This window comes from Myotis davidii, unplaced genomic scaffold (genome assembly GCF_000327345.1).
Source record: "Myotis davidii unplaced genomic scaffold, ASM32734v1 scaffold78, whole genome shotgun sequence".
NCBI lineage: Eukaryota > Metazoa > Chordata > Mammalia > Chiroptera > Vespertilionidae > Myotis > Myotis davidii.
Genome location: NW_006290305.1, coordinates 4828157 through 4855549, shown reverse-complemented (window position 1 = coordinate 4855549; position 27393 = coordinate 4828157). Strand labels below are relative to the sequence as shown.

Here is a 27393-nt window from a genome sequence, read left to right as displayed (position 1 = left end):
TAAAAAAGAAAAATAAGAACAAAATGTGCATAAGGGTTTGGCTTTCAGAATATTTATCACAGTACTGTCTATAAAGAAAATAAAATAAACTCAATGTCCAACAAAAGTAATTGGTTAAAATAGTTACAGAATATTTAAACACTTCTGTAAACAACCTAAGTTCCATGAAGAATAGAACAGATAATTACTAGTAAATTGTGGTTTGCGGTTTGCTCATACAATAGAATACTACCATAAAGATAATGAACTATAGTTTCAAGCAACACTATGGGTCAATCTAACAGACTTTTGATGAGCAAAAGGACCCAGGCTCAAAGGAGTCTGTATTATATGATCCATTTATATGAAGTTAAAAAGCAGGCAAAACTAATTAATAGTGTTAGAAGTCAAGGCAGTGGTTACCTCAGTGAGAGAAGGAGAGACTGGTATGGATTGGGGCATGGCACAAAGGAAGTCCTGGAAATGTTCTATAATTGACATAGGAAGTATGTGGACATAGGTGGATGCAACACAGGGGAACACTACACAGGTGAACACATATGTAAAAATGCACTGAGCTATACAAATTAAAATCTGTGTACTCTACTGTATAGTTAATACATTTTAAAGTACTTTGTAGAAGAATATTGAATTACTTGAGGAAATATTTATGATATATTGTTCAATGAAAGAAAAGTGGTTAAAGGGCAATAGGTGTAATATGATCCCCAGAAAACATTATATGATTATGATGATTATGGTGTTAACCTTGAAAATAAAATATTGTTACAGCCCATTCCACATTTTATGTGCGTTTACATATTAACAGACTAGCTAGTCTGCAAAGATGACTACACTCCCACAATGAACTACACTTCCGAATATTCCTGCCTTGCAGAATCCCCTCCCACACTGAACCTGGGCTGGCCCGTGACTCCTATCAACCAGGGGAAATGTGGTAGACATTCCAGCCTAACCTTTAAGAGGCTCAGCAGTGCTGCTTCTTGGCTCTTGGATCACATGCCTTTAGGAACCTTGAACCGTCATCATGTGGGAAGTCTGGCTGTCCTGTTGGAGAAACCACATGGAGAGACTATGCGGAGGTAGCATGTGGAAAGAGAGCCCCAAGCCTGCGTGGAGAGAGTGCAGGAGAGAGAGAGAGAGATGGGACCTGCCCGGCCTTTCAGCTGAGTGCAGATTTAACCATCCCTCCAAGGCCTCATGGGACTGAACCATCAGACTCTCCAGCCTCGATGATTGCAGCCCCAGCTGATACCACAAGAAGTAGGTCACCCAGCTGAGTCAGTCAAATAATGAAATGGTTGTTGTTGTAAACTACTGAGGTGAGGAGTGGTTTGTTACCCAGCAAGAGGTAACTGGCCCAGCTCAATGTCTGTGAAACTGTTCACTAACATGGCAAGTTCGCTGTCTACACGGCTTGTCCCGCACGCCCTCCATCCTCCTGTGCTCCTCATGGTGAACACCGCACCACCACCCACAGGGTTGCCCAGCAGCCCCACAGGTGGGGAGGGGAAACTCGTTTGATTTTAAGCTGTGATACCAGTGTCATTCCATCCCCAGTACGCAGCCCAGGCCTAGCAATTGTGCTGCTCAAAATCCACTTATTGAAGAAGACAACGAATACATTCAATTCCACAAATTATTCTGTCTTCTCACACTTCCATTCCCCGTGCTGATTCTTTTACACCCAACACTATCCCACTAATAATTGATTCACTTAACTCTTAGATTAAGCTGGAAGTCACCTTTTCCAAGGTGTCCTGCTGCTCCCCTTGCCCCAGCCTGGCCATTAAGGTCTCCTCCTCTGTGCTCCATGCATGGAGAGAGGCACGACAGCCCAATAAAAGCAGCACAGGAGGGCAGGTTGCAAAGCCTGCCTCTGATGTCTGTTGAGGTAACCGTTTCTTTGAAATGCCTCCTAAGGCCTTCTCCCTCATTGCCGGGCAGGTTTGTTTCCTGCAGCCTTTCCACCTTTGAAGCTCAGCCATGAGGGTTTTCACTCAACTAAGATGCCTGAACAGGTGCTGCCTGGAGCACAGAAGTCCTCGATGTGCTTTGAGCCGCAGGCTGACTTACTAGAGTCAGGTAGTGAGATAACAGTCAAACCATTCACACGTGGAGAGAGAACGGGCTTTCTAAATTCCAAATTTTCAACTTACAGCTGCTCAAAGGCCGGGCTTGGCTGATTTGAACTAGATAATTTGGGGTCTAGATTGTCCTGGGTGACTTCTGTGGAGGGAGGAGGGGCTTGCAGGGATCTGGGGCCTGCCGTGGCACACCCAGGTCGGGGGAGCTAAGTGGAGCAGGAGAGCGGGATGGTCACTGCCCCTGGGGTTGGGTCAGGTCAGAGCGGAGACATGGGAGACCTGGGGCACCAGCTGGAGCTGAGGTGAGATAAAGTCGGCTGGGGAAGGGTGGGGGTGGGGCGCGGGATTGAGGTGTGGGTGAGTTGTAGAGACTTTAGCCTCTGATGGTGCTTAAAAAACAGACCTCAAATCAGGTCAGCTGCACACCTGCCAGCACCAGGGCCTGTGTAGCTCCCAAAGAATCAGGTGGGACCTGCAGAGCCCCAACCAGCTCATCACCCAAATACCAGGGCCGAGGGGTGTCAGGGGGAAACGTGAGCTCCTGCTTGAACCCAGGTGCATGTTAGGAAGGCGGAGGGGGGTGAAGGAAAGAGCCTCAGTAGGCAGCTGGATTTCAAAATCACTGTCTTACACTACAAAGGCGGGAAGAGATGGAGCTGCATGTCAGGAGCATGGTTACGCTGGTGCTGCCGTCGGCGGGAAGCTCACCCAGCATGAGATGAGCTGGTCACAGAGGAGCCTTGGTTTTGCACGTTTTGAGTGTAGTGTGTCAGTTTCAACTCTGATTACCCAGACAGGCTGGGCAACCTTGATCGGGCAGTTAATCTCTCCAGGCCTTAGCTTCTCCATCTGTAATGTGAGGATAATCACCCTAAATGAGGACTAAATGGCATAAGATCTTGTAGGAACGGTGCTGGAAGCGGAGTCGGCCCTGAAAATGTGGCAGATGTGACTTGTCCCTCTCTGATAAGACCACTAAATTGTCATGGCTGGTTGTCTTCCCCATCTCATTATCTAAGCAGCCAGCTCACGAGACCAGGGGCAACTCAAGGACAGGAACTCCATCTTACTCAGTGTGTGTCCTGAGCACTGAGCCTACTGCTGGGCCCACGCTTGTTGAATGAATTTATCTGGAACAATACAGAGAAGCGGGCTTAAAGCTGGAGGCCTCCGGAAGGACTGGCAGGCAGTCTAGAGAGTGAGGCCCCCCAAACTCATGTTGGTTTCCTGCCTCCTGAGGCTGCCTTTGTCCCCACGTTGGGGGTGGGGTGTGGGGAGGGGGGCTGGCCCTGCCCCTATGGTGCCAGAAACTGCCAACAGAAACTGTGGGTCTGGTGCTGTGGGTCGCCAGTCAAGGCAGGCCCGAGCCCTTACTGTTCACAAAGACTGTCAGATGTTAACGGCGGGAGGACGCTGGCCATCTGCCATTGGAACCTGAACAGCTGCCTGGCAGGGAGAGGCATACAGCCTGTTTACTGAGCGCCTGGAGGGGAAGCTTAAGGTCTAAGAAATGAGTGAGGAGTCAGGCAGGAGAGAGCGATGGGGAGTCACTCAACTAGAGAGCATACGTATTGGCGCTGTGCGTGGGCTCTGTGCCCGCAGCGTGCCCAGACTTTCTCTGTGTTATCTCTCCGCATCTTCAGAGCAGCATTCCCAATTTACAACTGAGAAAACGAAAGCCACAGAGTTCAAGTAATGTTCCCAGGGAACAGAGCCAGCAAGGGGTGAGCGGACAATGGGGGCCAGTCTGAGTCCATAGGGCCCGGCACACCCACAGACACGGGGCACCCTGGATCATACCCGTGCTTCCCACAGCGGTAGAATGCTCACTCCCCAGCTGGGACACGCTCCTGCCGCTCATCTTTCTGACACGACCACAAGTTGCTACATCTTCTCTCTTTTCGGTGCCCCCCACCAAACGTGGGCAAACATCTCCGATGAAATCAGACGGCAGAGGGTGGGGAGGTATTGCCCCGCCTCAGCCCAGCTCTGGTCTATGCAGCAGCTCTCTGACCTGCGTTAGCTTTTCTGCCAAATGAGACTGGCTGACCCCTAAGGCCTCTGGCTCTCACAGGCACAATGCCGTGAGCTGCTACCCCAAGTGATTCCACTGCACAGGACCGTACCCAGCCTGACTGAAGATTATCAACCCCAAACGGGATCCGTTTTAAATGTCACACTAGGAACGTGTCCTTAGAAATAAATTTGTGCGATGAATGGCAGAGTCTGGCTCCCAGGAAAAGGAAAAAATAAAATAAACATGTTTGCATCGAGTGCAGGGGCCTCAACGCTGACTTTGAACATCACAAAAGCTCGGCATGGAAAACTGGCGGGCCCTGAGGCTGTGCTGCCTACATACAGGGACAGGTGTGGCTTGAACACGTGTGTTCCCGATTAGCAGGCTCAGCCTCCACCCAGAAATCTTGAAAATCTCTTCACTAAGTAGCCCCGACAAATGGTATCAGCTCTATGCATTACAGGAGCACTCCAGTCCACAGGGCAGCACAGTATAGGAAAGACTTACTAAGGGAATAAAACTTCCAAACCTAGAGATTTTATGCCACAGGCAAACCATGCTCTTCCCTGAGTACAGCACCCATTCTTTCCAAAGCACTTCAATGTGTCTTCTCCGTAATTCCCAGTGCGTGACAGACAGATAAGCTGCACCCTCATGTGTGCAGGCCCCGCAGTGTGCAGGCCTCAGTGTGCAGCCCAGGGCCTCTGGAGAGATGGTGCTCTTGGCAGCAGCAGACAGTTGGTAATCAAATCAATGTCCTTTATATCCACTCCAAAATGAACAAGACCCTAGGAAAGATCAGCAACCCAGTTACAATCTTGAACGGGAGCAAACCAGTCTTTCTAAGCTAAATTCTTGGATTTTTTGCAGGTCTACAAGAATTTCCTACACTTCACAACTTCTAAAGGACCCATGGAAATTACTCAATAACTTAGAAATAGATAGTGAATGTGGATGATATCTTGCTAAATCAAGGGCCTTGGCACTGTTTTTCCACCTGGCATATTAAGACCCCAAACCCAGCTCTAATTCACTGTCACCCAGGCACTATCAGTCATCATCAAGTTTTCGGCCCCTTGATAGCACCTGTCTGGTGATCCGGGCTGGTGGGCCAGCTGCTGTCCTGTCCCTCTTGCTGAGTGCAGGGGACAACCTCCCCTCACTCCCCACTTCTTCTAATCCATCTCCTCCTCCTCCCCACCGCCCAACTCATGCACACAATGCCAGGGTGACAAATGAGCAGTCAATTTAATTTCACTGCACTTGACAAGAACGCTCACCAGATGGAAGGCCATAGAAAGTGCTGAGTGCCTTGGAAGGGGGGAGGTTGTTTGGGGGGCTGTCACCATAACAACAGGCAAAGCACTGCTGAAGTTTCTATTCTGGTGCTGCCACTAATTACTATGAGTGTTTCCTTTGGCCCTGTGATCCGCCGGCCCCAAGCAGCCTGTTACCGGCAGATGGCTTGTTTGCTTCTCTCTAGAAAGTTAGCCAAAGACCATACTTGTGCTTGGTTGTTTTATTCTTTTTTAAAACACTGACAGGCTTTAGAATGCCTTGTTTTTACATGGTATCATAAGAGCTCAATGCCTCAAGATCCTTTCCAAACAAACACCATTCTGTGGAAATAAAAGGCAGGCCCAGTAGCATTAACCAATTTAGTGTTTAAACATGTACAGGGCTAGATGGAGAGACTACTTATGTACTTTCATGGTTAGAAATAGTTAATATGTCCCTCTATTGACCCCTCTGACAAGTGGATCCATCTGAAAAAAATTTTGGAAGTTAACCTTTCCTTATTTATACATTAAAAGTTTTACTCACTAAGATTCAACCCAGAAAAGCATAGGGTTGACATATAGCCAGCCACCTTTCAAACTGATACAGGATTGGATGGGTTTGGTGTGGCTCTGGGGGCAAAAGTGAGACTAAGTTCTATTGAGGATGACAACAATTCAATCTATTTTTTTAAAGCTATTTATATTAACTATGTTCCATAAAGGTTTGAAGGAGCTTGCCAGGTAATACATATAATGTTTAAGGATGAATAAATATTTAAGGGACTTTATGGTAGAAAAATAATAGATATGAAAATAATAAAATGAGAGTAAGGATAACATAAAAATGCACACCATATACCTCTGCACACTTGATAGAGGAAAAAATAACATATTACAAGATATTTATTTCTTCCAGAAGCTAAAACAAACCAGATACTCATAAGAAGTTCAGCTTTTCCTGAGGCCGGAGCCTGAGAAATGCCTCCTACCCCTTCTTAAGAAGAGGGGCTATTAAAGAAAAAATTATTAATGATGCTTGTTAAAGAACGTGAGTGGAATCATTTTGATTTTGTGATTGCCTTGTTTCATTTATTTCACTATTCAAAGGACTACAGGAATGGATGTTAGGACGGATGCAATGGGTTTTTGTGTAGGGAGAAAGATTGGGCTCAATTTCAAATACAACAAGGCAAAGTGGGAATTTATAGCCAAGGAACAGAGTAGGGGTCAGTAGATGGAAATTAATAAGAGGAAACATCAGGGATTCTGCTAAACTGACCTAACAGGATTCTTGCAGAAGGCAGGCCGGGGTGGTCAGCTATCCGCTGGGGGGACATAGGGGGATGAGGAGCATCATCAATATCAAGGGTGATCAGATATCCAGGGCGGGAGATTCTGGCTAAACTGACTTAAAAGGATTCTTGCTAACACAGGGCAATGCAGAGACAAACACAAAAGCCCAAAAGCCGAGGCCTAGTTGAAAAGGAATTCGGAGAAGCCTGATCCGAGTTTGGTCAAGGAGAGTCTTTATCAGCGATCATGGCAGCTTTCCAACTGGAGCTGTCTCCAGGCCGTCCGTGTGTTTCTTAAAAAGCACCTCTTAGCCAGCTCTTATCTGAGGAGGCAAACACTGTGATTTACATGCACAAACCTCAGATGATCAAGCACCAGGAGGAACCTTCTGACAGGGACTGCTGTCCTCACTGGGGCCCAGCGATTCCGAATGGAGAAGAGATGGAGAATGACTGTATCACTGAGTCATGGCCAGCTGATTCTGGAGGCTGGAGAACTTGGGGAACCGGGGTTATACCACTTACACATAAAATAACGTAGGACAGGGAATAGTTTTAAATGTTAAGAACCTGATAGAGCCCTAACTGGTTTGGCTCAGTGGCTAGAGCATCAGCCTGCGGACTGAAGGGTCCCAGGTTCGATTCCGGTCAAGGGCATGTACCTTGGTTGCGGGCACATCCCCAGTGGGACATGTGCAGGAGGCAGCTGATCAATGTCTCTCTCTCATCGATGTTTCTAACTCTCTATCCAAATCAATAAAAATATATTTTTAAAAAAAAAGAACCTGATAGAGGTGAAGCCGTGTGTGTGTGTGTGTGTGTGTGTGTGTGTGTGTTTTATGGTTTACATTTTATTAAAATAATTCACTTGGTATAAAATTCACTCATTTTAAGTACACATTTTAATGATTATTATATTTGAATAGTTATGTAACTATCACCACAATCTTAAATTATTTTCATCATCACAAAAGAAAGCTCATCCCTAGCTCAAAGTGACCACCAATATACCCCTATCTCTATGAATTTATGTTACCTGGACATTTAAAAATAAAATTTGTAAAAGGCAAAAAAAAAAAGAAAGAAAATAAACAATTTCAATCTTGATTGATTTTATGTGTTTTCCAAAAATTATAAATAGTTATGCTAAAATACAGATGGACCTCAAAAACATGACGCTAAGTAAAAGAAATCTGACACAAAAGACCACATGTAGTATCATTTCATTTCTATGAAATGTCTAGGTGAAGTCTAGTTTTAAATTCACAGTGCAGAGTCCATGAGCCAGTGCGGATGCCCCATAAATGTTTGATGAATGGGAACAAGCACACACGAACATGCCAGCACCAGTCACGCTTCAAGGCCAAGCTCAAATGTCACCACTCTGGAGAAGCTGACCTCTCTTAGGCTGCCTGCTCTGTGCTCTGCTGTGGTAGGTCTGTGTGTCGGTTACTGCACTTAGCAGAGGGCAGTGGAGAGGGAGGCAGCATGGTCTACATGGCAGACCTAACACAGGCTGCATTCCAGGCCCTGCTCTGCCAGAAGATGTGACTTGGGGCAAGTTTCTTAACCTTCCTGAGTTTCCTCATTTGGAAAGCAATCATTCCTGCCCCTAGGGTTACTGTGAGCATAAAGTACATAAGAAGATGTCTACATTGAGCACATAGCATTCAATAAGTAGAAGCTACTGTCATGGCTGTGATGACCACATCTCCATTTTGCTAGTAGATTAAACTCTCCTGGGAGAAAGGGAATGTATCTTGGATCTCTACTTTCTCCTCGCCCAGCACACACAGCTCCTGGCCCATGTTGGATGGTCAGTGAATGAATGAATGAGCAAGTGAGTGAGTGAATGAATGTTGAATCGACCTATTACCCATGGACACTCCTAGGGTAGAAGCAGCTCAAGTAGAATACCTGAGGCACTCAGTCTCTTTATGGTAGCAAACTCAAAGCAAACACCTTTTCCTGGCAGGTGATGGCCTCCCCCGAGCCAGTTCCTGGAGACCTCAGGACACTGAAACCTCCCAAATTGTCCTAAACCAAAGGCTTTCTGCCAAAAACAACAAAAACTTTTGGCTTCTGTTTTGTATTTCAGTGATGTTTGTTTTTCCCATGGCTCTCATGACCTTTCATGACATCTGAAATGTGATATTCCCATATTTACTCATCCCTCCTACTTAAAAAAAAAAAGAGAGAATAATGTTACTTCTACTCTAACTGTGCTTTGTGTAAACTTAGTATTGACTAGATGTGTGTTCATTAACTATAAACCGGTGGTTCTCAACTGAGGCTGGGGTGGGGGTGATTTTGCCCCTCAGGAGATGGTTAAGCCTGTCAGGAGACATTTTTAGTTGTTGTGACTGTGAGGAAAGGAAGTGCTAGAAACCTCTAGTGGGCAGAGGCTGGGGATGCTTCTGAACATCCTACAATGCACAGAACAGCCCCACGGCAAAGAATGATCTGGCTCAAAATGTCAATAGTGCAGAGGTCAAAAAATCCTACTATAGAGCAGAAGAAAAGTATTCACTGTTGGAAGATAATTTTCTTTTTATTGCCTGCAGTTTTACATAAGTCTCCTTTTTCCCCAATTGACCTCCCACCCAGCCATTCCCACCCCAGGCAAGCCCCCACTGCCCCAGTGTCTGTCTCCATTAGTTATGCTAATATGCATGCATATAAGTCCTTTGGTTGCTCTGTAACCCTCCCCCCCTACCATTTGTCTGTAGATCGATCTATTCTGTTGGAAGATAATTTTCAAAAAAAGATACAATCATGACTGTCATGCAGATAAAAAAAAGGAACCCATGATAAAGATTTTTTTAAACTCATGAGAAAAGCAAATCTTAAAGCTATTTCAAAAGATAATCTGCAGAACAAATTTATAAATCACGTATATTGAAATTAATATGAAAACTGAGGCAAAACTGGTTTTCCACAGTGAGGGAAGGAAGGAAATTGAACCTCCACCAGACAGGACATAATTTGCATCTCTATCAGTCACAGACACCACACAGAATTGTAAAACAGTTCCGCAGAACTTGGATCACAGGGAAGGAGGGTGTGCTATAGACACTGAGGGCCACGTGATGCTTGTCAGAATTAAATGTTTGCTGGGCCAAGCATTTGCCGATTAAGGACTAATTCAAAGAAATGTTTCAACATGAGAGCACTGAAGTCAGTTCTTATTCCAACCAACAAACCCACAACCCAAAGATTCCTAGATGCTGAGATTCTAGGAATAGTTTCCTGAGACTGAAGCCCATGGCCTTATAGGGGTACAATTCAGCAAGGGGTGGGATGAGCAATTTCTTTAAAGGGTGCAGGCTTAGAAATTCGGCCTTGATCTACTTCCTGCCTCATGTCTCTACCATGTCACAGGGGACATGACCTCATCTGGTTGTTTAGAGTGGAGTTTCTGGAACTTCAATGTGCATATGAATTACCCAGGATCTTGTGAAAATGCAAATTCTAATCGCATGATGTTTGATGATTGGCATTTCTAACACACTCTGGGGTTAAACAAGCCAATACTGCTCATTTATGAAGACACTTTGAGTAGCAAGTGGTAGAGAAAATAAATTTATTCATTTCAAGGTTAGAAAACCAAACACACAAACTCCACGAATAAGTGTGGTTGCAGACCTCACCAGTCAATTGAGCTGAGAAATAAGCCTTTGAATGTCTGCAAACACTTGAAGCAGCAAAATTTGCAAAACACAGAACCAGCCCAGAGTTCTGGGGTTTCATCTGGGCGTGGAAGACTAGCGCAGGGAAGAGGGGAAGGGGGGATGCTGGTAGAGAAAAAGGCTTAAAGGAAAAGGATTTCTGAAACTGAAAGTCCTTGGAATTTTGATGAAATTTAGCTTTAAATCCTAGCTCTAGGAATTACCTCTCTTCATACCCCTCAGAGACCCAGCCTTTCACCTGGTAATCAGCAACCCCCGAGGCAGCAGCGGACAGTAGCCTGGACCTGACTATGGCCAAAGGGTCTGAATCTCTGACAGGTTAAAGACAGCATGACCTAAATTATGTTTCAGTCCCTGAGCCCTAAGGTGAAATGACTCCCTGGTTACTTTCCCATGAGACCAGACAGAGGGACACTGGAACAGACAACAGAACTGTCCAAGATTGAAAAAATGATGTATTACCCTTACCTCACCTCCAACCAATCAGCTCCTGGCAGGACCCCCAAACCCCCTAACTCACGGTATCATGTGACTTTTGTCCTAAATAATCTGTAACCTACACATGATCATTAGCTTCCCAATCTCCTGGCTGGCGCCATTCATAATAAAATAGCCAATATTTCTCCACTGCAATTCTCGGTGTTTAGTGTTTGGCTCTGCTAGGTGAACTGTTTCCGTTTTGTAAAACTTCCGAAGGCATAGAGGGTGTGTTGACCTTACTCCTCAGCGGAGCGAAGGAACAAAGAGTCAGACTGGGAGCTGGGAGGCACCTGGTCAACCTGGGCCACGTTGACCTGGATAGGCAGGGGATCCTTGGCACTGATGATGATATGGACTCAAAGGACTTCTGAGTGGAGAGCATCACAGAAATTTATTTATGAAATTTGTCATAAATAAACAGTGAACCCCTGCCCCCCCCCCCCAAAAAAAAAGATGTTACTTTCAGGCATCAGAGAAGCATTCTCCTTAAGAAATAAGCGTGTGGCCTTCTCTGGAGAACAGCATACACTGAAGGCGAGTTGGGCAATGTTCTGGCCCAGTGGCAGGACCCTAACCTCTGTCTCATCCAGAAGATCACGAGGGGTCTGTGGTCGTCCAAGGGATTCGACTTACCGACAAGTACTCAGCTGGAGAAACGGAGGATGAGTCTACTTCAGCCTTTCTCCTTGCAACTTCCCTCCTTCCAGAAGTGGCCTCCAGGGAGCAGCGAGGAGGCTTCCTCCAACCCTGATGGCAGCTATTGCCACTGGTGTGAGCCGCAGGCAGCCAGAGGAGCTCTTAGCAGGGAGGACGGGATTGTATTCTCTATCGGGTACACCAGAAGTCACATCAGAAGCTGCCAACTAGACCTGCGCACTGTTCAATTAATCAAACAAGGAGACCATTGGACTGGGTGGCTCCAAAGCCTTAGCAGCCTATCTTAGCAAACCCAAATCAAAGCCTGCAAATGCCTCACGGTTATAAAGTCAGAACTCTAGGGACAACCAGTCACAAAAAGCCCACTAGGCTTTAAGCTATCGCCAATCAAGAATTGCCTTACTTTGCTTCAGCACTTTCTCTGCAGGGCTTTCCCTTGGCTCCTACTGGCAGAGCTCTAACCACTTCCAGTTGGGAGCTGCCCCATTCAAACAGATTTTTGCTTGAATAAACTCTTAATTGAATTTTTAGTATGCCTCAGTTTATCTTTCAATTACATAACCAGAAAATTCTTGCTTCTTGCAATATTTTTTTATTTTGGAGGAGCAGTGTATGTAGTCTTTGCTCTATATGTTTTTTCCTATTTTTTTAAAAAATGAAAAGTCAGTTTCTTTTTCCCAGTATAAACAATAACTTTGGGGTGGCTAACCAAATGTTGCATAATTGAGAGAACCTGCTGTAATGTGTAGGTAGAATGTTTACAGTTAGGACAATTATTCACAGTAAAAGAATACATCCCTGATGCATGAAAGTAACATTTTTGGGGGGGGGGGGGGGGGGTCACTATTTATTTGTGACCAATCTCACCTCTGTGATGCTCTCCAGTCAAAAGTTCTTTGAGACCACATCATCAACCAAGGACCCCGCGTCCATCCAGATGAACCTGGCCAAGGGTGACAAGGTGGCAGGCAGGTTCAACGGCCAGTTTAAACCTATGCTATTGGCTGGGCTATTCCCAGGAAGGGCGGGCCAGATGACTCCATTCTCTGACTGGCCAAGGCCACAGCGTGACAACATCGTCTGAAAGTAACATCTTCTAGAAACATCTTGTTTCACAATCATCCCAGTATTTGCTTAGGTAATCCCTCCCCCCAAAGATAGTTCAAATATAAACTTGACCTCACCTACCACTAAATCACACTAACATCAACTTAATGAAATATGAATGGAGAATTTTTGTCACTTTGCTATATATGTTGTATTGGCGACCTAAGCATTTTCATCAAAGGCACTAAATCAAAATTAGTGAAATATGTCTGTTTACAATGTGATTATAAAGACTCTAAAAAACCTGAGTTTATATCTGTTCAATTAATAATTTGCTGGATTTAAATATTCAAAAACATTTTTATTTGGGCACATTCATGAAGTTTGGAAATAGTTGGATTCTTTAAGCTGTAATAAGTAAGTGGGTTTACTTATTATACTGGTCAGGATGTTATCGTAACTTTAAGCAATTGAACTATCCTAGGAGGGGCTGCGAACGGCTAGAAATGCATTGAATCTCAGAAGGAAAACATTAGTACAAGCCATTTCAGGCCAAAGTCATCAGCAGTGGCTTAACCATGTCCCAGGCACACTCCTGGAGGGAGAACTGCTCCAGGGCCTCTTTCCACCACACCTTTACACTCCTGAGCTCGACGACACAGACCGCAGGTATGTTTAGTGATGTGGCTCACACAGGGGACTCACTCCACAGGGGCTACTGAGAAGCCACTTGTATTCTGTTGATAATCACAGGGTTTGAGATTCACAATGTATTCATCTCTCAGTCAGCCTAATTCCAAACAAGAGCTTCCTTGAGAAATTTCCTTGAAACTAAAAATGATCCTTTTCCTGGGTCTACAAATTACAGTTCTCCATTCCCATGTCAACACAATTATCTTCCTAAGAGTCACATATGTCAACGCTCCCCTCTGCATCCGCCAACTCAAGTCTTAAATGCTTTAAGGAAAACTTAAATGAATAATCTGAGCCCTACTACCACACCAGGGTGAAATGGAAGCTAACTTGCTTGTCAAGGGAAGATACAGAGCTTTTCATAACAGTAAGACTAAATGCCATATTATCACCCTCAATTCAAACCTTATTTTATAGTCCCTCTTCAAGCTCCTTAAGAATATTTGAAGAGACCCTCAGTCCTTAGCTCATATATTACAGTACAGAAATGTGTTATTTGCATCACAGGCATAGACTGCCTTTTATGTGAGTGAGAGGGGTAGAAGGATAAGGTATACATCACTAGATAGATGTTCTTAACAAGCTGTGTGAAATTGGGCAAGTCTCTTAACACTCCTAGATCCCCTCTACTATAATATGAGTGAGAATCTGCGTATACAAATGGACAATGGCCAGACCATATATAAAAATAGAGTTCTGACCCAAATCTGCAGCAACTAGCCCAGGAAACAACCCATCATATATAATAACCAGCTCAAGAAGCCAACACACTATCAACTACAAGGTTAGACCTATAGGAAGTGAGACCGCTACCTCTAGCCAACAGTCCAGGAAGCCAAACAATAACCTCTGTAACAATTTTGGCCCAAAAATGGCCAGGACTTGATTAATAACTGACAGCTTTTCTGATTTTTGTGCCTGCTTCCTATTTAGGACCAAATAGAGAAAGCCAATATGCACTTCTAACCGATTATATAGGATGCTCCGCTTCCAGTTAGCCCACCAATAGCGTTCCCATGCCCATCGCCTCTAGTCAGGGCACACCTTGAAACCTTCCCTTTATTTCACTAAAAAGCTTTTTCACTCCTCTGCCCGCCTTTGAGTCTCTGGCAAAAGGAGTGATAGTGACTGACTTCCTTGCAAGCTCTGAGTAATGGCCTCTGCTTGTTTTTCACGTTAGTGGACTTCATTTATTTCCACATCAGAAAAGGGTAGACCAAGTGATCACTCTATGGGCCCAGTGTTTTTGGATTCTATAGGTCACACATTTATTCAACAAATATTTACTGAGCAGCTAGTTCATGGCAAGCCCTGTGCTAGATGGCAGAGGTATTTGGTGAGCTTCAAGTCTAGTGAGGGAGAATGCCATAAATCAAAGAATTACACTAACACATGCAAAATTGCAACTGTGACAAGCACCCATGCGCCATGCTGTGTGACCCCAAGGCAGTTGGTCTAGTCAAGGAGAAAAGGAGGAATTCTCAGAGGAAGTCGCACTCACCTGAGATGTAAAGAAGGGGAAAGAGAAGTAAGGTGCAGGCTGAGGTCACAGGGTGGGAGGAACACCCTGAGATCGTGTGCGGACCTGGAGAAAGGTGAGCACAGAGAGCAAGGTGCACACTGACAGATGAAGTTTGAGAGAGGGCGGGTCCAAACCACACAGGGACTCACAGGCAGTGTTAAGAAAGGTTGTCTCTACCTGTACTAGCAGTAGCAGCAGTTTACTGAAAGCTGACTATGTATCAAGCATGCTCAGAAGGCTTTAGAGATATGTTACACTTTCAGTAACATCTTGTATTTATAAAAAGTGAAAAAAAGAAAAGAAAGAAGTAGATGAGATTGGTGGAAGTGGAGAAAATGAACCATATGAGTGAAATTTAAGAGGTAAAAATCAGAGGACTAGGCAATGAACAAGAGGTAAAAAGTGAGGAAGGAGGATATTTCAAGGATGACTTCTGAAATGGATAGATGATATTCCTCACTGGATAATGAACACCAGATGAGGACAGACTGGGAACGTGTTGAATGTGAAGGGCTTGAGACACCTGAAAGAAGGTGTTAAGGTGTCGACTGTAGCAGGCAGAATGCCCCCATCCCAAAGATGTCCACATCCTGATCCCTGGATCCTGAGAGCACGTTACCTTACCTGGCAAAAGGACTTTGCAAATGTGATTAAGGTTAGGATCGTTAAGGAATAGTCTTAGATGATCCATGTGAGCTCTATATAATCACATAAGCCCTAACTAAAGGCAGAGAGATTTCTTAAGCATGACACACCAAAAACACAAGCAGCCAAAAAAAGATTAAATTAATTTAATTAAAGTTAAAAATCTTTGTACATCATAGTACTCTATCAACGAAGTGAAAATAACGGGGAAAATATTTGTAAACCATATGCCTGATACCGGTCTAATATCCTGAATATATAAAGAACTCTTACTATCTATAATAATAAAAGCATAATATGCTAATTAGACCCTACAGCAGAACGACCTTCTGGACGAAACCGGGGCTGCTAGGGCCAAGGCAAGCCACTGTGGCTGCAAGGGCCAAGCCTCTTGCACGAATTTCGTGCATCAGTCCTCTAGTTCAACAATAAAAAGCCAAAAACCAAATTAAAAGTCAGGCAAAGAACTTGAATAGACATTTCTCCAAAGAAGATCAATAAGTACATTAAACCATGTTCAATATTATTAGTCTCTAGAGAAATGCAAATTAAGTGCACAATGAGACACCAATAGGATGACTACATTAAGGGTGAGGGAGTAACAAGTGTTGGCGAGGATGTGGAGAAACTGGAATCCTTACACATCCCTGATATGAGTATAAAATGGTACAACTACTGTGAACAATATTTAGCCAATTCCATAAAAAGTTAAACATGAAGTTACCATATAACCCAGCAATTCTACTCCTAGGCATACACCCAAGAGAAATGAAAACATATGTTTATACAAAAGCTTGTTGTCTATCTCCTTTCGTTCATCCTCTCTATATGTCCAAACCATCTAAACATACCTTTCTCAATCCTCGACACTACATCTTCTTTCACTCCACAATGTTCCCTAAAGTTAACTTAAAGTTTTAAGTCAACTTCGCACTGTACGTACGCGCCTGCACGTGGTATTTTGTGGAAGAGCCACACCCAAGAGGCCAAAGAGCCGCATGTGGCTCCTGAGCCACGGTTTGCTGACCACTGGTCTAGGCATGGAAATATTCATCAATTGATGAATGGATAGACAAATGTGGTACATTCATACAATGGAATATTATTTAGCCATGAAAAGGGATGAAGAGCTAATACGTGATACAACATAGGTGAAACCTACTGAGTGGAAGAAGCCAGGAACAAAAGATCACACATTATATGACTCCATTTATATGATGTGTCCACAATAAGCAAATACGTAGAGACAGAAAGCAAATTAGTGGGTGCCAGGGAACAGCAAGAGGGAAGAATTGGAAGTGACTTCTAATAGGTACCTGCTTTCCTTTTGGGATGATGGAAATGTTCTGGAGTTGGGTAGTGGTGATGGTTGCACAATATTGTGAATATAGCAAAATCCACTGAATTGTATAGTTTAACATGAGGAATTTTATGTTATGTGAATTTTATCTCAGTAAAAAAAGAAAGAAAAAAAATGCAGAGAATTTTCCCTGACTGCAATCAGAAAAAAAAAAAAATGAGGCTAAAGAAGAATCCAGAGATTCAGGGCATGAGAAGTTCTCAGCACACTGCTGCTGGTTTGAAGAGGGAGGAGAGCAGATGACGAGGAATGCAGGGAGCCTTAGGGAACTGAGAGAGGCTCCCAGCTGACCGCAGGGAAACAGGGACCTCAGCACTACAACCTCAAGGAACTGAATTCTACCAACAACCCGAACAAGCCAGAAGTGGGCTCATTCCTCAAGCTCCAGAAGGATTGTTACCCAGCTGCTCTTTGATTTCAGCCTTTCTTTCTAAGCAGACGATCCTGCTGAGCCACGCTGTACCTGTGTTTCTAACCTACAGAGCTGTGCATAAGAAGGGTATATTGTTCTAACCACTGGATTTGTGATAATTTGTCATAATAGCAATAAAAACACTAATACCTTTGTTATACGCTGAAAAGGGGTTTGGCTGGACATGTCAACAGTGCATCACTTTATACAGGGACTGAGAGCACATGGATAAGGGTGTCAAAGGAAGGGGAAGGGCAAGAAGACGAAGGGGCCTAAAAGGGATCCCCAGGAACTGCTTCTTGTGGTGGCTGAATGGAAACAGGAGGAGGAGCCATGAGGCACAAGGAAGAGGAGAATCGTGATGGGTAGTCCTCCCTGAGGCGGAGCCTGACGGGGGTGCTCTGGGGTAGTGTGGAGCCAGCCTTTCACAGGGTAGACCTTCTGTTCTTAACAAATTTCCCGGAAGCCCCGATGAGAGCTGGTGAAATAGTTGTTTTTAAAGTTGAAGGATGAACCCGACCAGTGTGGCTCAGTGGTTGAGCGTTGACCCATGAACCAGGAGATTCACAGTTTGATTCCTGGTCAGGGCACATGCCCAGGTTGCAGGCTCGATCCCCAGTGTGGGGCGAGCAGGAGGCAACAAATTAATAATTCTCTTTCATCATTGATGTTTAGCTCTCTCTCCCTCTCCCTTTCTCTCTGAAATCAATAAAAATATTTTTTAAATAAATAAATTTGAAGGCTGAGACAGTCCAATAGTTCTCAGAGTAATCAAAGTTCATGAAAAAGATAATGGAGACATCACAGTTCTGACAGAAGAAGATAACAATGCAGTTGATGATAGACGCTTGTACAAACAAGGCAAGGACTGACTTAAAAAGAAGGACATGGTGGGAAGAGCCAGAGGGTTGTTAAACATATGTTGCTATGGTCACCGTAATAATGGATGGCTATATAAAGTTCAAGTATGCTCTTGTGGCTGTAATGAGGGCATATGTGTTACCTAAATGTGAATCCTAAAATGAGAAACAGTCCCTGGAACCAGATTGAAATGAATTGTGTTGAAAAGAGGGAAAAAACTAATATATTTGAAATGTTCCACTTTCTGTATAAAAGGAAACAATGTGGAGATGTTTTTGTCTTGTCCAAATAAATGATTCATCAGCTTAAAAAAAAAAAAAAGAAACTCGCTATTTTGGCAATGGTTTTAGTCTCAGACAACAGAATCCACGCTAGCTAATATAAATAAAAGAGTTTTCTTAAAAGTCTAAGGCAACTTAAATAACTGTTGGGAAAGGCAAGGAAACAGACTCTAAGCTGAACTTTCAGAAATAACTCCACAAACCACACTGAAGAGTCCGTCCTCCAAAGGACCCTGCCCACATTGCCAAGACCTGCCAATGGGGAAGCCATACCCAGCTGCTGGTCTCCACACCTTCCTGCCTCCACCAGCACAACTGATGCCTCAAGCCCCGCCTGTCTACCATTGTCTCAGTTTCAAGGGGCACTCGGCTGAGAGAGCATCTGATTGGTGAAACCTAAACCTCATCTGGAAACGGTGGCAAGGGAATATGGAAAATGTTGTTTGTAGCTTTCTTCTCTCTGCCAAGAAGGTATGCAAAGAGGGGAGTGGAATGAATGTGGCAGGAGCCAAGCCACTGTATCTTGCACAGAAGGAGGGATGGGTGGTTAGGTTAGTGGTGTCAGATGGCGCTGAGACGACAAGTGCAATGAAAACTGAAAAGCATTTCTTGAATGCAGTGATCACTGGTTAACCAAACAAGAGCTGAACTAGTGCCTTCACAGAATTGGAGTATTGAAGAGTGAATGCACAGGAAGAAAATGAGGCCAGCAAACACAATCAAGAATTTTGAGAAAATTGGCTGTGAAGAAGTGGAGAGTGGCAGCAGCTTTGGGGGTTGGGGGAGAGAAGAGGGTTTCCTTTCTTCTGACTTGGATTGGTTTGATGTGCAGATATTTAAAAACTGTGCAGATATTGTAAAGAGCCCTTTGGGAGAGAAGAGTTGAATATAAAAGATGCAAGGAAGAAAAACAAGAATGCTCCAGGGTATGCCGTTTCTGAGATGGAGGGGGGGTGGGGGCAGGCGGTACCCAGAGCACAGGTGGGGAGTGGACCTGTACTTGGAGGAAGGTTGGATTCTCTCTGGAGAAAGATCAGAGTGAAGTTTAAAGGAGGTTTGCAGAGATGGTAGCAGACAGACAAGGGCATATCCATCTGGTGGCTTCTATTCTCTCCATGAAGTGGGATGCTTAAGCATCTGCCAAGATGGCAGAGGAGTGGGCATCTGAGGCTGAGGAGAGGTGAGGTTTGAAATGATCATCTGACAAGTGAGGTGACCAAAGAGATATATAAAAGCAGAGGCAGCTCTGTGATCCCACAAAGCCTGATGATCCCAGTGTGTGGTGGGGCCAAGGGGCTCTGGTGTGTAACACTTTCAGAGCAGAGGAAATATATATGATATTTTAATTTTATAATTAATATTTTTATTTTATAATATTTTTTATACCAGAGGCCTGATGCACTAAATTCGTGCGAGAGTAGGCCTTCCTTCCCCTGGCTACCGGCACCGGCTTCCTTCTGGCACCTGGGACCCAGGCTTCCCCACAGAAACTGATCTCTGTGTGCACAGGGAAAGCAGCGTTATGACAAGAAGCAACGTGGCTATGTTGCTAAGCCGATTTTCTGAAAAAAGGCTAAAACTACAAAGAAGATTGTGCTGAGGCTTGAATGCGTTGAGCCCAACTGCAGATCTAAGAGAATGCTGGCTATTAAGAGATGCAAGCATTTTGAATTTGGGAAGAGATAAGAAGAGAAAGGGTCAAGTGATCCAGTTCTAAGCTTCATATTTTGTTTGATTACATGACAATAAAATCATGGTATGTTCACTTCTAAATAAATAAATAAACTATGCAAACATAAGGATAATAGCATTTGCTTTGCCAGGTTGATGTGAGGATAGCACAGAGAAATGAGAGTGGCCACCACAATGCCAGGCACGAGAGGCCACTCGCTCTTACTAGGGAATCTTACAGCCCTAGTAAGAAATGACTCACTCCAAATCAGGAACAGGAAAGCAAAAGAGTAATATTTCACGTGGATTTTGAATAATTAGCAGGATGTTGCTTTATGGGGAATGAAAGGAAAATGAACTCAAAGCAAAGGTAAAGAGTCAAAAAAGTAAATGATGTGGGCAGGGATCCCAAGTAAGATCATGTAGATTTCAATGGGAAATGCAATGAGAAACCTAACAATGTAGTTTGGGATAGGTTGTAGAGTCCTTTGATCATTAAGCTAAGAAAATTTTAATATTTTAAATTAAGCACATGCACATTTTCCCCCAAAATTAAATTTGAAACTAGGGCATTTAATCAGATTTAAATTCCAATTTAGCAATTGTAGAGTACATTATAAAAACTTAAACCTTATGCTTTTTACTCAGATAAAATTGATGTTTAAATGATAGCAAAAAATCAAAAGAAAAACTTTCGTACATATCCCTCCGTCCACTGTGAGACTGTGGTGTGTGTGTGTGTGTGTGCACGCGCGCGCATGCTATGGGGAGCATCTCTCACACCTCCAGCTGCCCAGAGTGTGACTGAGTGAGGGACCCAGATGCTCATCTGTGAAATCCACTGCTGAGTTTGCACCCAGGCCTTAGTTTTCCAGATCTGCTGTCTGCCCATAACTGACAGACTGAGCCCAGCGGGACACGAAGTGAATCTAATGAGCAATTCTAGCTCAAGATTTGGCACCAGCCTTGCTGAATTCCCCTGAGAACTTCAAAATAGTCTGGAAGCTTCCATCCACACTTCCCTCCCTCCATCCTTCCTCCATTTGTGCTCACACCTGTATTGCAGTCTGGTGGCTCTTTCTCTCCCAGCTCCCTCCCCATTACCACTCACAGGCCTTTCCCCTAATAAGTTTCTTGCACAATTAACCCTGTAATGGCATCTGCTTCTTGCAGGACCCAGAATAATGCAAGTAGGGACAGGAATGGTTTGAGAAAACAGACAGTAAGATGGGGATGTGGGACTGGCCCAACTGCCTCCCGGCAGGTGAGGAACTTGGTCGACAGTCCAAGAGAGTCCCTGGTGTAATGTAGTAGCTCAGTTGCTAAAAATTTCACCAGTAGCGACCTGGACAATGTTCTGGTGGATGGGAAATGCTGTGGTATGATGCAGGCATTTTAAAAATACAGGTCAAAAATGCCTACAAAAAATGGTAGTGTGAGCTGGATGCTGCTAAGATGATTTGATGCCCAGAAGAATAACGAGCCTGTTAACATAGGGTCTCTGTGATAGTTCACAAAGGGGCCTTTATCTCTGACAGAGAAAGGACAGACACAGCCCAGACGCAGACTGAAGACCGCATTGTTAGAGCCCAGGAGCTCCGGAGAGCTTTCAAGGCTCAGCCACGGCAGTCTGCCCTGCACAGGCCAGGGCCCGGGTGGGGAAAAACTGGGATCTCGAAATATGAGACAGCGACATCTAGGTGGACAGCCCTGAGGAGGGTGGTTCTACAGTGCCCTCTGCACCCTCTGGGCCCAAAAGGGGGCTACCCTCCCTAGTGAGGTCTAGTACTCACACTGAGCCAGCAGGTGCTGCAGAGGCCCCTCCCCTGTAAGGCAACTGGTGCCCTGAGGAGCTGCCCCCCACACACACACACACACACACTTCTCCTGGCTCTAGTGATGTGTATTTGCAAAGGCTTTCAGTATGGAAAAGAGTCAGAGCTATGAGATCTTAAACTTTGCCCAATCTCATCCTATTCCTTGCCTTTTGGGACACACCTTAAAATCATTCAGTCGAGGCTGTCACACCCTCCAAATACCCTTTCTAACTTCTTTGTTTTGAGACAACTAAGACTGACAATGCAGTGCTGTGCTGGCCAGCTGCGGGTCTAACACACTTAGCTTTGCTTGGCCAACGAGTGTTTCCGGTGGTCTCTTTGGCAAGACACCTGTCAACACAAAATAGATACGCGTAATAGTAATATAGGATACATTTAACGCATTAGACATTTCTTACTATGACACTGACCTGTTTTTTTTTTCTTTTACTTTCCTCACCTATGAAGTGTCTGACCTGAGTTAGTGCCAACCCACATCTTTTCTCAACAGAGAAAATGTAAGAAACATTTAGAAACGAATCAGGGAATGTACTTCACATCTGAGGTTCAGGAAAGAGTTGCCTCACCTGAGGGAGGAAATAACAACTGATATTAAATTTCTTAATCCTGTAAGAGTTTCTTGATGACCTTAACCGCTTTATTTTACTTAAATGTTACATACTTTGTCTGCATTTCTTCAACTGAATAAGATTTATCTTGGTTAGTTAATGGCTAACTTTTGGCTGGCATTCCCAGGTTTCAAAATACTTGCCAAATAGGTAATGTGTGTGCCGGAGATATGAAGAACTACATCTAGTACAACCCGAGCTATTTGGACACTCAGAAGAAAGATAAAAATTGGATAGGAATGTCTGTTTTAATGGATGCAGACTTTGGCCCCATAACAAGTCTTTATTGTCCAAGTTGGTCATTTGCGAATCACTGTAATTACTCTGGCAAACAGAGGAAATTTACATTGATTTATGACCTATCAGAAGATTTATGTATTTGTTGTGGTGGTGGTGTTTATTCATGATCAGATTTTTAAATGTATTTTATCGGCTTAGAAATATAATAATAATTTAGTGTATATTAAAATAAACAGATATAACTTTCCACACATACTGTCTCAAGTACAAATTATGCACAAATCCATGCAGTTCTGCACAAATTCTTCCAGCTTAATAGATACTCCCTTAAAGTGGAGTCCAAATCAAGAGTTCTCAAAACTGGTCCTTTCCCCCTTTGTTTCCATTATAATATCCTGTTTCATTACCATTTCTGATAAGGAAGATGTCCTGAGCAGTTACTATGCACTATTTATTCACTGACTAGTAATTTTGTAATCTAGTTATCTGGCCATAGCCCTGGGAACACATGGAGAGTAATTGTAGTTCAAAGGAGTAGGTGATCAATGCCAAGTGAGCAGTTGGTCAATAAGGGTCCTAGTAGTACCTCCTCCCTGCATAGCCAGAATTTTCTGCCAAGTAGTTAATCTGTAAATAGACTCTTAAATATATTCAGGGCATTCCTATTCTTAAAGCACTACTGGTATTTTGATTATATTATTCCCTTAAATCAAAACTTTGCTTTGTCCACTGATAAAAGTCCAAAGTCCTTAGGCTGAAATTTCAGGTTTTCTAAAACCAGATGCCTATTTCTCCTTCCAGGCCTAATTTCTATTGCCTTCTGCAATCCAAAGACTCCAACCAAATAGAACTAGTCAATAGTGTCTGCACATTCTTGGCATCTTTCTGCCCCAGGACTTCGTTGATCTTTCTCACCACTCCAAGGCCATCCCCTCTGCCTCAGAGGCTCCCTCAGGGATAATATTTAGAACCAACCTGAGGTGAGGTGACCATAGGGAAGGGGGCAGCCCCCGCAAGTCAGTTGACTTGGGATCATTAACATAAAAACACATCACTCATAAGACCTCTTTCTCTCCTTGTCTCATTCTCCTGCTTTCTTACTGTTTCCCGTCACATCTTTTTAATCATGATTTTTAACAATGGTCATGTGAACATACCTTAAAAACTGTTTCCATGTTCTTAGGGAGGATGGCTGCTCCTCTTGCCTCCAACACCCCAAATACCACCTGCATGTGTTCAGCTGCTCTGTCTCTGCCCACTGAGAGGCCCTCCTTCACGCCCAGCGCCTCCCTTCCCCCACTGGATTCCCATGGACTTTCTTGCAACCATTAAGCTAATGTGGTCTTTCACTCATACACATATTCTTTGGTATTTGGGTTTCTCTCTCTTTGGTTCTTTGAGGGTTGAGATTTTGCTTCAAAGGCTTCTCTGTCCCTACATCTCCTAACAGAGGGTTTTGCCTATAGTACATGGTATTGATTCAAAGGTGTAGACATAAAAAAGGCCACATATAAATCTGATAAGCTAAGGGGAGGCCTGCATGGAGGACCTTACAAACTCAGAAACCTAAAGTAACTACATAGGATGATCTTAAAATGTCCTAACTAAAAGCAAGTCATGGCAAGTAGTCATATCCTAGGCTGCTATCCTCCGTGACAAATGTCAATCCTTACCTTAAGTAAACCTGACTATTGTCATTTTTGCAACTAACATAACATGCCTTTGGAATGTCAGAGTACAGTACAACCTTGATATAACGAACTAATTCGGGCGAGGGGGTATCCTTTAAAACCTAAAGTCTGTTCCATAATAAAGTTTCCGAATGAGATGTTAAAATATTGACAAATTAGTTTACCTGTTTTTACTTATGTGAACACATTTGTGTAATTAAATTTAAGTATGTACAAAAAGTTTAATTTCACAGAAAAGTTATATGCATTACTGTGATTTTAAATTTATACTGAATAGGTCTAGTAAATGCGTGCATTCACCAGTCCCCTGGAGTAAACAAATGCACTGGGTAGTGCTGAGTGCCTGTAGGAACATCTGCGGGCCAGCGTTAAAACTGCTGCAGAAAGTCATGCCAGAGGCAACAGAACCAGTTACTGCTCCAGATGCCATGTGATCATGTGCTAATCACTTGAACATTGTTTACAAACAGTGACTCTTGGATTTAAATATGTAGACTACAGTTGTAGCTATGTAATATTTATATCAGCGAAATTACTATAGTATCTTTTCCAACATATGGCCTACTCACTAAAATTTGTTAAAAATAACAGTGAATAAATAACAAAAAAACAGCCTGTTAATTCAATTATAAGCATATCTTGGTTCAAAGCATTTTAAAATTAATAGGGTGTTAATTTTCACATATGACATATGGATCAGAAATTTTGTCCATTAAATATGAAGCCTGCTAAATCGAGGTCTTCAAAATCAAGGATTTACTGTAATCCCCTTTTTCCAGACTCCTCAGGGCACAAACCTCCCACCAGAGCAAGAGAACATGAAACCCCTCCTTACTAAGGAGATATGCACCTCTATGGGTTTTTTTAATTATTGAATTGACTTGAGCAAGCAATAATTGGGTATCTCAAAACAGCCTGAATTCACCCAAGAGAATCATGGAAAACCAGTGAGTTTTATGTAGCTAGGTTTTGTCTTCGGCAGGAAGGTTTCCAAGGTTTCAGGGGAACAGCACTGAACCGTAGGTATAGAAAGGTCAGCAACAACAAATTCTTATCATTATTTTAAACCCCAAATCTGTGGACCTTTGTGAAAGGAGCCTTTGTTGAGCTTTTTCTTTAAACACGCAGTTGCTAGCAGGTCACCTTCTTGTGATTCCCTTGCCCTCCAAAGGATGCTTCAGAGGCTACATAATGATGGTTAAGTTCTCCCAAAGAACAGGCCATGACAACATTAAATGGCTTATTTGTTTTCTGCACCTGTTTTTGTTACCCTCCAAGTCCCTGGAGAACCAAGGGCAGCCTTTCTGCTGCTCTGAGAAATTATTTTGTCTAGAATATGCGATCACACCCCAGAACAGGTGCCAAAAGGAAGATAGCATGCCAGGTGTCCACCCAGGCAGCAGGAAGTTGGCCAGAATGCTGCATCTTCTCATTTAAAAGACCCCAAACCGTATATTGATCCTGAACTGGTTTCCTCAGCAATCCCACTCTTCCCAGAGCCTAGAATTCCGGAATGCTGGAAAAACTTTAAATCTTACAGTTCATCACACTCATTTTTCAGGCTGAGATTCAGACTGCCTGACACACAGCTAGGTTAAACGATAGCCCCATCAATTCTTTGTTAACTAGTGATAGATTCAATTCGAGAAGGAACCCAGGTGAACACAGGTGTTTTACCTAGAAACTAACAAGAAAAAAATGATCCTACTCATTCTAATACTCTGTGTTATTTCAGAGCCTTGGATGAAAACATTTCATTTCAGAAATCATAACCTACTCCCAGTTCATTTCAAAGATAACTTGGGGAAGATGTGAACCAAGTAACTCTACCATAGAAAAGTATATGGTATTTGTCAAATGCAGAAAAGTGAGTGTTGGAATACTCACTGAGTCAGATTCCAAATTTTTCATCCCAAGAAATTAGTTGAGAATAAAGAGCAACATTTTTTTTAAGAGCGACATTTTTAGAGATATACATCACAGAATTGTCTATTAAAATAATCTTGCCAGTTGGTGTGGCTCAGTGGTTGAGCATCAACCTATGAATCATGAGGTCAGGGTTCAATTAGTGGTCAGGGCACATGACGAGGTTGTGGGCTCGATCCCCAGTAGGGAGTATGCAGAGAACAGTCAATCAATGATTCTCTCTCATCATTGATGTTTCTCTCTCTCTCTCTCTCTCTCTCTTCCTCTCTGAAATAATAAAAATATTTTTTTAAATAAAATAACCTTAAGACTACTTGGCTATCTTTAAGGAGGTTAATTACATGAGCAGTTTTCCATGATCAGTTATTTTTTTCCCCAAATGCATTTGTAAGTAAGCAACTTGGAGCTCAGTGTGCCTTTTGCCTTCATCAAGGCCTATTTGACTACAAGGTCAGAGAACAATGGCTCTTTCAGGCCTTTCCTGAGCCTTCTCTGGACACCAGGAGGCCACCACTGCAGGAATGAGGGAGAGGTCCGTGACCTATAGGAAAGTGGAATCACAGAAAAAGCACAGGGCCTTCAATTCCTACTCTGACTCTTGCTAGCCCTTTGGACAAATTCCTTACCATCTTTTAACCTCAGTTGCTCTCCTGTAAAATGGACATAAGAGCAACTAACCCATGAGCTAGCCTAAGGATAAAATGAGCAGAATGTATGTGAAGCTCCTAGCATTGTGCCTGGCACTGAACGGGGAGGGACTCAGTGAACTATCCTTTCACCTCCCCACCATCCTAGTTCAGTCAGCCCTGCATAAGGACCTGAACAGCCACCCCTTTCCCTGGATTAATATGTTTCTTCCCCAACACCCCCGGTTTACTAGCGGTGCTCCGAGCCCTTCACCCCAGCGAACCCTGCTATCCATGGTACTCAATCAAATCCATCTCCCCAATTTCAGCTAGGTATTAGAAAGGAAAAATATCTCATTGAATTGAACTACACTCAATAACTATAAGTTTAAGAATCCTCTGGGCAGTATGTAGATTTTTGAAAGAAGTTGTTCAATAACCAAGTTGAATCTCAAAGTCATTGAATTGCC

General features: G+C 43.5%; 1 long non-coding RNA gene across 1 annotated transcript; it reads right to left on the bottom strand.

Annotated features, from left to right (window-relative positions):
• Positions 1-206: 206 nt before the first annotated feature.
• Positions 207-5122, bottom strand: LOC107183003. Its single transcript, XR_001513784.1, has 2 exons — positions 3888-5122; positions 207-1047 (listed from the first exon to the last, which is right to left on the bottom strand). It is a non-coding gene; the product is annotated as an uncharacterized LOC107183003 (long non-coding RNA).
• Between the last annotated feature and the right edge of the window lie 22271 nt (positions 5123-27393).